This window comes from Bubalus bubalis, chromosome 3 (assembly GCF_019923935.1).
Source record: "Bubalus bubalis isolate 160015118507 breed Murrah chromosome 3, NDDB_SH_1, whole genome shotgun sequence".
In the NCBI taxonomy this organism is placed as follows: domain Eukaryota; kingdom Metazoa; phylum Chordata; class Mammalia; order Artiodactyla; family Bovidae; genus Bubalus; species Bubalus bubalis.
Window position 1 is genome coordinate 78,211,212 of NC_059159.1, and position 11,993 is coordinate 78,223,204.

Below are 11,993 nucleotides of genomic sequence, written 5' to 3' on the forward strand. Positions count from 1 at the left end.
ATGTAATGGGTTAAGATATAAATTAAATTTGTAGGTTAAGGTAAAAAAAAATAAATAAAAAAATAAAAATAAAATTACATGTTTCACCATTTCTCTCTGCTTACCCTTAAACTCATTGTGTAGACATTAGTGCTCGTTTTCTTATCTGTAAAATGGGAATGATGCTTTTATAGTACTTATCACATAGGTTTCTTATGAGAATAAAATTAGCTCATATGTGAAAAGTACTTATAGTAATGGTGATTTCTATTAAGTATTGGGTTGGCCAAAAAGTTCATCCAAGTTTTTGTATAGTGTCTTATGGAAAAGCCCAAAGGAACTTTTTGGCCAACCCAGTACGTAACCCTATGTTGGTTATTATAATTAGCATTTTAATCAAATACACCTTCTTTTTTTGGTCTCATAATCACTGCTGCTGCTGCTGCTGCTGCTAAGTCGCTTCAGTCGTGTCCGACTCTGTGCAACCCCATAGATGGCAGCCCACCAGGCTCCCCCGTCCCTGGGATTCTCCAGGCAAGAACACTGGAGTGGGTTGCCATTTCCTCCTCCAATGCATGAAAGTGAAAAATGAAAGGGAAGTCGCTCAGTCGTGTCCGACTCTTCGCGACCCCATAATCACTACCTAACTGTATTTCTTCACTCAATCTTTGACCAGTTGCAGAAGTCTCCTACACCACAACCTGGATCTTTTATTTCTTATAGAAAACATTTTGGGTTATATGGATTATTTGTCAACTCAGACAGACACAAGTGAATTTTGGCTTCCTCATTTGTTACCTCCCTCGTGACACTGGGGAAGTTGTTTATCTCCAATTAATTGCAGATTTGTCCAATACAGATTCAACAAATCTATGAAGTATAAGGGTTCTTATGAAGACCTAACATACAGAATGCATACCTACACAGAGTTAAGAGAATCTTTGGCAAATCTCAAAGTGTATTTTTTCTAATTAAGATTTTCTATTAAGATCTTTCGAAAAATTATTTATGTATCTATTTATTTTGGGCTGTGCTAGGTCTTTGTTCCTGTGTGCAGACTTTCTCTAGTTGCAGCGAGGGGGGGCTGCTCTTCAGCTTCAGTGTGTGGGCTTCTTATTGCAGCGGCCACTCTCTAGCTGTGGAATGTAGGCTCTAGGCACACAGGCTTCAGTAGATGTGGCACAGTAGCTTAGCTGTCACGTGGCATGTGGCATCATCCTGGACCGGGGATCAAACCCATGTCCCTACGTTGGCAAGCAGATTCTTAACCATTGGACCAGCAGGGAGGTCCTCTAAGTATGTTTCTTTCTCACACTGGCTGGTATTTAAGGACTACTACCAAGACTTGTTTTTTTTTTCATTTTCCACTCTCCCTCTACTTTCACTGCCCAGTCTGCCCTCCCTATGTATAGTAAGTAAAACATTCTTGAATATGTTTAAATCAACCAATCCCAGATTTTTTTTTTAAATCTTGTTTATCTTTTTACTGTGCCTTCCTACATATTGTACTGCCTCTATCCCAAGCCCAGATACTGCCTTTCTTTCCTTTCAGAACTTGCAAATTGGTAACCCTCTGGCAGATATGCTTTATTGGGGCAGTCCAATTTTTTTAATTGAATGGGAATGCCTTTAGGAAAAGTAAGAAATCCACAGTGCCCTGTAATAGGCATGATTCCTTCACATACTTAGGCCTCCTGCCTGGCCCCTGAAGTCACTGGGTTTATCACTAGAACTCCTTCTCTTAATTAAAGTTAGCCTAAAAGAATCACTACCTTGTCTGCCTCCCCTCAATTCAATTAAAATTTTATTGGTCCCTTTATACTATCTGACATAGGCAGAAAAAGTGAGTTTGGGAGTAAGACAGAATTGATTTTAATCTCTGCAGCTAATAATTGGATGACGTATAGCAAGACTCCTTATTATAAAGTGAAGAAAGCAATTCTCATATGCAAATCACAATTCTCTTTGGTTTGTTTTGAGAACTACATAAAGAGCATAATATCTAAGATAACCAGCATAGCGCCTGGTCCCAAAGAAGTAATCTAGACCCTCTGAATCTGTTTGCTAATTTATTACATGTGGACATTGAAATTAGGTAATCATCCATATCCTCTTTCTAGCTCAAAAACAGTAGGAGACCATGGAATTCCCAATGTTACATTTAAGTATTATATCTCTTGTGATTTTTTCTCAATATAATATAGTAAATCTAATGTAATACTCTTTGTTCCTGAATATTATAATTCAGTGTACACCTGCATACTACCTTGACATTTCTGATGCTATACTGATAATATAGTTTGCTACTTTGTGTGTGTGTGTGTGTGTGTGTGTGTGTGTGTGTAAGGTTTCCTTTTAGTAGACTATAGGTTACAGTTTTTGATTGAGACCTAGCTTTTGATTGAAACTCACTCTGATTGAGTTTTAGTGACTCTAAGAGAGAACTTGCCTGGAGAGTTCCATGGATAGAGGAGCCTGGCGGGCTGCAGTCCACGGGGTTGCAAAGAGACGGACACAATTGAGCAATTAACATGGCCAGGGGCAGAGCAGATATTATTAAGAGGCCAGGTGAGAGGATCCCATCTAGTGCTATTGTGAGTAGACAGAACAGGACCGAACTCTCTTTCTTGTAAAAGAAATTTCCTAGGGGCTATCCAGTCAGAGCCTTGGAGTGGCAAACTCCACTAAAGTAATTAGAAGTGTTAGATACTGGTACGGAGAAGGCAATGGCACCCCACTCCAGTACTCTTGCCTGGAAAATCCCATGGATGGAGGAGCCTGGTAGGCTGCAGTCCATGGGGTCGCAGAGTCAGACACAACTGAGCGACTTGACTTTCACTTTTCACTTTCATGCATTGGAGAAGGAAATGGCAACCCACTCCAGTGTCCTTGCCTGGAGAATCCCAGGGATGGCAGAGCCTGGTGGGCTGCTGTCTATGGGGTCGCAAAGAGTCAGACATGACTGAAGTGACATAGCAGCAGCAGCAGATACTGGTAACTGGCAAACCCAACAATTGGGTTGATTTTTAAAACTAGCATAGGACTGTGTCCATGATAGAAAACATTTGATTTATATGCAGATATCCAAGAAGTCAAGAAATCATTATAAATGATCATACAAATCGGGTCCAAGACCTTGGGCAGGCTGTCTACTCCTGATGTTGTCTCCTTCTTCCTCTATTTGAGCATTGTTTTAAAGTGAGTTTGAGATTAGCAGTACCCTCTGTAGTCCAGTCTGGTGCAGGGGTCCTTTTTAAGTGAGAAATATGAATCCTTTCAGTATCAGTGTACATGAGCTATCCAAGAGTACCTGATAACAAGTCCTTCCATCCAGGTTGGAGATAGTCCCTTAAATTATGTCTTTTTCAAATCCTGGTTGTAGGTCGTTAGTCATCTGATCTTTGTCCAAAGATAGATTAGTGAGATAAGCTTCAGAAACAGAGTGTCCTTAAATAATTCAATTACATTTTATAATGATATAGCAAAGTAGCAAAGAGCTATTCAGGAAATGAGTCTTAGTTGATACAGATCTCCATTAATAAAACTGGGATTTAACATTCATCTTGCTCTAACAGTTTCTGGCTCTTTTGTAGAGAGCAAGAGAGAAGGATACTAGCATGGTGAGAGTGCCCACTGTAGACTCCCTGGTGGGTCCTTGCAAACACCACTGACTCCTGTTGATGGAAGGACCAGCCAATGGAACAGAAGTGTGTGAACAGACAAGTGGCTGGTCTACTTCAGAGAGGGTTCAATATACCTGGAACATCAGTCAGTGAAGTTTACAGAGATCAGTGCAGGGATTCTGTGAACCCAGCACCTACTAAGTGCAAGTCACTCAACAGAGCTCCCTCTGCTTAGATCTAAGGTTCCCAGATACAGCCATTTTTTATCTGTGAAGTTGCTCAATAAGAGCAGGCAACAGTATCTGATAAAAATGAGCTCATCAAACCTAAGCCCTTATCACTAATTGTTAAAGTTTCTTTTTGCAGGGATCATCATTGTTTGTTTTTATGATTTAACAAAGGATTCAAGATCATGTTGACATGAAATATGTCACTAGGTGCCATCTCATCCCCTCTGAATGACTAGTTTGAAATTGGTGAAGCAACACTGAGTTTTACATTATTGATTAAAAGCAAGAAAACATATTTTATTTAAAATGAACTGTTCTGCATTCTCTCAAGCATTTTTAATGCTTTGCATGCAGTGTTAAATAAAAAGCATGTAGACTTATGCTAAAAATGGAAGAATTAAGTTGGAGATTTTATGGATTCATATATCTACATTTTTTGTTGTTAATACATTTTTGTCACCATTTCTGGGTTTAAACTAAAATATCCATAACAATTCTGAAGCATTCTGAAAATGAGTGTTGCTCAGTTCCAAGTGGCCTCGATTCATTAAATTATTCAGTGCTCTACATAAATGTGTCAAATTTATTCACAGGGCATAAATGAAGAGATCTAGTTCTTGATAATCCAGAACTGCTTTTTGAATAATGAATAAAATAATTTAAAGACATTGAAAGAAGGATAACAAGTAGCCCTTAAAACTTTCTCTTGGCCCCAGAACTGTACTGTTCTACAGTTAAATATCAACATAAAGGAGATTTATAAGAATTTGATTATAAGCTAAATAAAGCATAGGTTTAAACAGGCATTAGACTGATCGAGTTGTAAGTGGGACATTCAGAGGCTTGTTAAATCTGTTAAAGACCCCTGGATAACTTTGCTACTCGGAAGTCTCATATTTCTTTTGTGTTTTTATATGAAGTTGTCATTTCCTCATGTAGCACATATATCATTTGACATCTTATTTGCATTTTAGAAAGGTCTGCTCCCTTCTTCCCCCTAATTTATCTACTCTGGAACATTTGGCAAAAGACACATTTTCTTTTCTTTTTTGCAACTACATATATTCTTTATTGAAGATGTGCATTTTATGTTAATTTCAGGTGCCCAACATAGTGATCCAGTAATCAAATATATTAAAAATGGCCATCACGAGTCCACTAAAACCTGCCACTGCATAAAATAATCACAGTGTGTGCTCAGTCGCTTCCAACTCTTGCCAACCCCACAGACTAGAGCCCACCAGGTTCTTCTGTCCATGGGATTTCCCAAGCAAGAACAGTGGAGTGGGTTGCCATTTCCTCCTCCAAGGGAGTTTCCTGACCCAGGGATCAAACTCGCGTCTCCTGCATTGGCAGGCAAATTCTTTACCACTGAGCCACCTGGGAATCCCAAAATAATTATAGTAATATTGACTATATTCTTATGTTGTGTATTGTTTTCCCACGAGTCATTTATCTTGTAACTAGGAACTCACATTTTCTTGTATTTGTCCCTGAAGCCTGCTTCCCCCCTGGTATTCGCCTCATGACCACTGTTTTTGTGCTCATTTGCCTTCTCTTTCTCCTCCTTTGTGCACTTTCCTCGAATGCCCTCTACTTTCTAAGTACGGGACTTTTGAATGAAGTGGAGTCTACTGAAGCTTTAGGGATGTTTTTTCAAGTGTTTTTCTCACCCACAGCAATACTGCTGAAATGCAAAAATCCTAACCCCTGAACTCAGAGCTGCTTCCAAGAATTAATCCTTGGGGATCCTACCTAATGGCTTCCCAGGTGGTTCAACTATAAACAATCCTCCTGCTAATGCAGGAGACGCAGGAGATGTGGGTTCAATCCCTGGGTCAGGGAAATGCTCTGGAGTAGGAAATGACAACCCATTCCAGTATTCTTACTTGGGAAATCCTATGGACAGAGGAACCTGGGGCAGGCTACAGTCCATGGGGTCGCAAAGAGTCAGACAGGAGTGAGTGACCGAGCATACACCCATGATCCTAGCTAATAATCTGTATTTGCAACAGGTGCCTTAGATGATTCTTAATCATACTAAAGAGAACTCTTTGAGGTCAATCAGAGGTGAAGGCAGAAAGGATCATCTGTCTAAATGAGCATAAAATGTAAAACATTGAAATTTGGTTCTTGGGCATCCTTGTGTGGATGCTTTCTGGGCATCCAGGAAACAAGAATGTCTCAGAGAGCCACTTTCTCTTTAGGGTTCTTTGGTAGATGTGGAGATGTGCTGCCCAGGTTCTGCTTCAAGGAAGGCCTTGCTGTCCAGCTGCAAGGAGAGCTATCAGCACACGCCTTGCAGCTGCGTGTGCTTCAGGCTCCACTCTAACTGGAGAGGGTGCCTCACTCCACCTCTTGTGCTTCTAGCAGCTGGTTTCTGAGCAAGCCAGAAACGACCATTTCAGCCTGTTGCGAGTCAACTTTCTCAGGCAGTTTCCACTCTCGAGTTCCCCGCCTGAGGTTTTGTTTCCGGCATCACATCTTGGCTTGTTTCCTTGCCTAATCCTGATTCTTACCTTTCTTTTCATAGATGTTAATACCTAGTGAACCTCTTGCACTGAAAACACCATTTTAGCATCTGCTAGAGAACCCGATATGTAACAGTCTTCATCAAGAGTAACACTGTAGCAGCTTTTTCCCTTGTCTGAAAATAGCTTATCTCAGGTCCCTGGGCCTCTCTCACCAAGAAGATAAGTTTCTAATATTTATTTTCCTTTAGAATATGCAGTTCTTCTAAATTTTAAGTTGACAAATTCAGCACTGGTACTGATTTTCCATATTGAAGAACCCAATGGGCAGGTTCTATTTTTATAATCCAAACTTGGCCAGCTACTCCTTGCAGTGATTTTTGCTGTCCACAAAGGAGATGCCATCAGTTTGGTTGTTTAATGTGCATTTCTGGGCATTTGTGTCAGAGAAATGAGAGCATGTTTGTTGCTTCACCAGACTCTTTTACTTTGTTTTATGTATAATTAATAAACATGGCTTCTGAGACCTCTGATTCTGAAAACTAAGTAACCAAACATGAAATTTTCTTCCCTATCTGGAAAGTTGACTCTTCTCCTTATTTTTCTATCCATGATGCTGTCTTGAGAATTTGTTCTTCTGCTGGTAGATGTTATTCTGAAAGCAGAGTTTCTGATTAATTAAGCCATTCTCATCAGGACCACTTAACTTCACCAAATTACATAAACCTGTGTTAGAAAAGTGCCCCTCCTCCTTAGGAGAAGCACCTGTTTTTAACTTCACTGTTTTGCCTGTGCTAAGTGACTTCAGTTTATGTCTGACTCTTTCCAACCTTGTGGACTGTAGCCTGCCAGTCTCCTCTGTCCATGAGATTCTCCAGGCAAGAATAATGGAGTGGGTTGCCATGCCCACCTCCAGGAATTTCACTGCTGAGCCAAAGCTATTCTCCATCTTGAAAAAAATCACAGAGTTTGTTTCAGTATTCTGAGGTAAGTTAACTACTAAACTCCTCCACTGACTTCTGGACATTATCTTAGATAATGGGATGAAATGGTTTTCTGCTGGGAAATATTGCATAGCTTCAGTTGTTTTTACCTTTCTTTTGGTATGAACCTGCCTCTTAGGTAGGTAGGAAAACAAAGCCACAAGAAATAAAAGACTCTTTTTAATGGAAACATGAGAAAAACAAAAGTTTATAAGGATTCAGAGCTCAGAGCAATAGGTTAAGTAAATATCCACCTGGGCAAGATCCCAGCCAATGACATTGTGATGACAAGGTGCAGACTGGAACACTTTCTGATGGCAAAACAAATCTCATCTTGCTGAGACATAGCGTTTTATATATATATATATATATATATATATATATATATATATATATTTATTTTTGACTATGCATCTTCATTGCTGCACCCAGATTTCTCCTTACAGTGGGTTTTCTTGTTGCAGAGCGCGGGTTCTAGGATGAGTGGGCTCCGTAGTTGTGGCACCAGGCGCATTTGTTCCACGGCATGTGGATCTTCCTGGACCAGGGATCAAACTCTGTCCCCTGCATTGACAGGCAGATTCCCAACCAATGGGCCACCAGGGAAGTCCCTCAGATATAGATTTAACCTAATTTTTAAACTGTAAGCTTAGTGGGGTGATGATGGCACCTGCATCTTTTATTACTAAGTCCTAGTGACTGAGATCATTCCTTGATTAAACAGATACAAAATTGTTACTGAGTGAGTGTTTTTCTATTTCATGCAGAAGATAATGGCAAAGAGGCCTGAGAAATGGTATGAAAAGTGAGTTCATCATGGCTGTAGCCACATGTGATAGTTCTGGAAAAGGCAATAAGTGTTTGCTTTTTCAGACTTGTGTTATTTCTTTTGGATTTGAAATCACTCCCTCCATCCACAGATCATAATCCAAGCTTTCTTTCTAGAAATGCTTGTCAAATTTTGCAGCATCACTGGATAAGAGAAAAGGATGAGATAAAAATGAGTCAGGCATCCTGTTGAAGTGTATCCAGCTAGTGAAGCCTGTGGGATCTCATATTGTTTACCAGCTGCTTCCGCATTCTCTACTGAATCTGGACTCATTTTACAGCTAGAGTTGAAATTAGCAATTCACATTGCATGCTCACCAGATGCTACTGAGCAATGTGAAGGAGACAGCCACATAATCACATTGAAAACAGAATTTGAAGATCACCTTGTCCTGTTAGCATCCGGGACTCAGTGAAACAAGATTTATCTGTGCACCCCATACCTTTATTAAATAAGCAGAGACGAGAACACAAGCATGATATTACACAACAGTCTCATTGGTATGAGTCACAGTACCTGTAATTTAGCATTACATTGTCTAGCTCCAACAGGTGGCACAGTCTGGCAGATGGTATGAGGATTTATTTACAAGGTTCACTGTTTCTTGCAAACTGCTTGCCTTTGTTTCTTCTAAAATTTCATATGTGTGTATGCTCATATCCAATTGTATTCATATATTAAAAATATAAGGAGTGCTTGTTTATTTTTTGAGGCTGTTAATGCCATATAGATTCAGAATGGTACTAACTCTCTGATACTTTTTTCTATTAATATTCATTCAACATTCACTCAAACATTTCTGAACACATATGTGCCGGGTACTACTTATTATATATTTAAACTTAGGATATATTGATTAATGTCATAGAAAAATTTCATCATTATGTTGCTTACATGCTGATAAAATAAACCACTCTAAAATAGATCTTACTTAAAATCAATGTTGTCTCAATATTGCACCATACCTTTTTTAGAATGGTATTACCTGATTTGTTTTCTTTTGCTATCTTTCACTTCAAACTTGCTCAAGGAAACTATGTTTGGGTGTGTCTGCTATAAACATATCTTTAAAAAAAGACATTTGAAAAATCTCTGACTTAAAACTGGGAAGTTTTATCCATCCACCACATTTTTTTGAGAATAATGACCTATTTGGATATGTTGCCTTATTTTGTGTGTATTTTTTTCCTCTGCTGTTCTTTCTTTGATTTTAAAAATTATTTTCTCTTTCTTTTTTTGAGTTGTTTCCTTGATACTCCTTTATACCCTGTTTAATTTGAAGTTCTCATTCTATGTGTATTCTTGTAGTGAGAGTCTTAAATCTAATGATTTAATACTTAAGAAATGCTTGTCCTAACCGTGTCTAAAATTAACAGATATCGACTTTGTCCTCAACCAAATACAAAGACCTCAGAATCTTTTCAATCACTTGTCTCTCCCATTTTTCATGTCGTGTGTGTGGATGTGTGTGTGACTGGGTGGGTGGACTGGGAGAGGGGGCAGGAGTGGGGAAAGGGAGACTTCTGTCCAAACGCCAATTTCCCCCCTCCCATCCAACTAACACCCAAAAAAGATGTCCTTTTCATTATAGGGGACTGGAATGCAAAAGTAGGAAGTCAAGAAACACCTGGAGTAACAGGCAAATTTGGCCTTGGAATACAGAATGAAGCAGGGCAAAGACTAATAGAGTTTTGCCAAGAAAATGCACTGGTCATAACAAACACCCTCTTCCAACAACACAAGAGAAGACTCTATACATGGACATCACCAGATGGTCAACACTGAAATCAGATTGATTATTTTCTTTGTAGCCAAAGATGGAGAAGCTCTATACAGTCAACAAAAACAAGACCAGGAGCTGACTCTGGCTCAGATCATGAACTCCTTAATACCAAATTCAGACTTAAATTGAAGAAAGTAGGGAAGACCACTAGACCATTCAGGTATGACCTAAATCAAATCCCTTATGATTATACAGTGGAAGTGAGAAATAGATTTAAGGGCCTAGATCTGATAGATAGAGTGCCTGATGAACTATGGAATGAGTTCGTGACATTGTACAGGAAACAGGGATCAAGACCATCCCCATGAAAAAGAAATGCAGAAAAGCAAAATGGCTGTCTGGGGAGGCCTTACAAATAGCTGTGAAAAGAAGAGAAGCAAAAAGCAAAGGAGAAAAGGAAAGATATAAGCATCTGATGCAGAGTTCCAAAGAATAGCAAGGAGAGATAAGAAAGCATTCCTCAGTGATCAATGCAAAGAAATAGAGGAAAACAACAGAATGGGAAAGACTAGAGATCTCTTCAAAAAAATTAGAGATACCAAGGAAACATTTCATGCAAAGATGGGCTTAATAAAGGACAGAAATGGTATGGACCTAACAGAAGCAGAAGATATTAAGAAGAGATGGCAAGAATACACAAAAGAACTGTACAAAAAAGATCTTCATGACCCAGATAATCACGATGGTGTGATCACTGACCTAGAGCCAGACATCCTGGAATGTGAAGTCAAGTGGGCCTTAGAAAGCATCACTATGAACAAAGCTAGTGGAGGTGATGGAACTCCACTTGAGCTCTTTCAAATGCTGAAAGATGATGCTGTGAAAGTGCTGCACTCAATCTGCCAGCACATTTGGAAAACTCAGCCGTGGCCACAGGACTGGAAAAGGTCAGTTTTCATTCCAATCCCAAAGAAAGGCAATGCCAAAGAATGCTCAAACTACCACACAATTGCGCTCATCTCACACGCTAGTAAAGTAATGCTCAAAATTCTCCAAGCCAGGCTTCAGCAATATGTGAACCGTGAACTTCCTGATGTTCAAGCTGATTTTAGAAAAGGCAGAGGAACCAGAGATCAAATTGCCAACATCCACTGGATCATGTAAAAAGCAAGAGAGTTCCAGAAAGACATCTATTTCTGCTTATTGACTATGCCAAAGCCTTTGACTGTGTGGATCACAATAAACTGTGGAGAATTCTGAAAGAGATGGGAATACCAGACCACCTGATCTGCCTCTTGAGAAATTTTTATGCAGGTCAGGAAGCAACAGTTAGAACTGGACATGGAACAACAGACTGGTTCCAAATAGGAAAAGGAGTTTGTCAAGGCTGTATATTATCACCCTGCTTATTTAACTTATATGCAGAGTACATCATGAGAAATGCTGGACTGGAAGAAACACAAGCTGGAATCAAGATTGCCGGGAGAAATATAATAACCTCAGATATGCAGATGACACCACCCTTATGGCAGAAAGTGAAGAGGAACTAAAAAGCCTCTTGATGAAAGTGAAAATTGAGAGTGAAAAAGTTGGCTTAAAGCTCAACATTCAGAAAACGAAGATCATGGCATCTGGTCCCATCACTTCATGGGAAATAGATGGGGAAACAGTGGAAACAGTGTCAGACTTTATTTTTCTGGTCTCCAAAATCACTGCAGATGGTGACTGCCGCCATGAAATTAAAAGATGCTTACTCCTTGGAAGGAAAGTTACGACCAACCTAGATAGCATATTCAAAAGCAGAGACATTACTTTGCCAACAAAGGTCCATCTAGTCAAGTCTATGGTTTTTCCAGTAGTCATGTACGAATGTGAGAGTTGGACTGTGAAGAAAGCTGAGTGCCGAAGAATTGATGCTTTTGAACTGTGGTATTGGAGAAGACCCTTGAGAGTCCCTTGGACTGCAAGGAGATCCAACCAGTCCATTCTAAAGGAGATCAGCCCTGGGATTTCTTTGGAGGGAATGATGCTGAAGCTGAAACTCCAGTACTTTGGCCACCTCATGCGAAGAGTTGACTCATCGGAAAAGACTCTGATGCTGGGAGGAATTGGGGGCAGGAAGAGAAGGGGACGACAGAGGATGAGATGGCTGGAT

At 39.7% G+C, this 11,993-nt stretch overlaps 1 protein-coding gene across 8 annotated transcripts in view; it reads left to right on the plus strand.

Moving 5' to 3' along the window:
* LINGO2 (leucine rich repeat and Ig domain containing 2) overlaps positions 1-11,993 on the plus strand; it is a 1,154,206-nt gene that overhangs the window by 472,063 nt on the left and 670,150 nt on the right. For 7 of the 8 annotated variants that reach the window (XM_044939737.2, XM_044939739.2, XM_044939738.2 and 4 more), the window contains exon 1: positions 7,161-7,290. The exons of the other annotated variant lie outside the window; for it this stretch is intronic. The gene's annotated coding sequence lies outside the window, so the exon portion shown is untranslated. Of the gene's footprint in view, positions 1-7,160; positions 7,291-11,993 lie in introns of those variants that run through there. 8 annotated transcript variants of the gene reach the window in all.